Here is a 302-nt window from a genome sequence, read left to right as displayed (position 1 = left end):
CATGAATCAAACGAACAAGCATAAACCCCCTTGACCCGCGTCTCGCCTCCCCTCCCTCCCGCCCCCCACGCACGACAGGGTCCGTCACGACCGCCGCCACTTGTGTAAATCCCAAGGCCCTGTTGTTTCAGCGGATTCCCCAGGCTCTGTAATGCTACGAGCAACCCTTCGCCGAGAATGAGGTATGTACAAGGCTAATTACTGGTATCAAGTAAGTGCTAGACTTCGCCGCATTGTGGGGGAGTGATCTAGACATGTTAATTACTGTTTGGTGGAACTTGACATTTCTGAGGGCGATACTG

The sequence above is a fragment of the Penaeus monodon genome, chromosome 23 (assembly GCF_015228065.2).
Source record: "Penaeus monodon isolate SGIC_2016 chromosome 23, NSTDA_Pmon_1, whole genome shotgun sequence".
NCBI lineage: Eukaryota > Metazoa > Arthropoda > Malacostraca > Decapoda > Penaeidae > Penaeus > Penaeus monodon.
The sequence above is the reverse complement of the archived record's forward strand: the minus strand, read 5'-3'. Positions refer to the sequence as shown.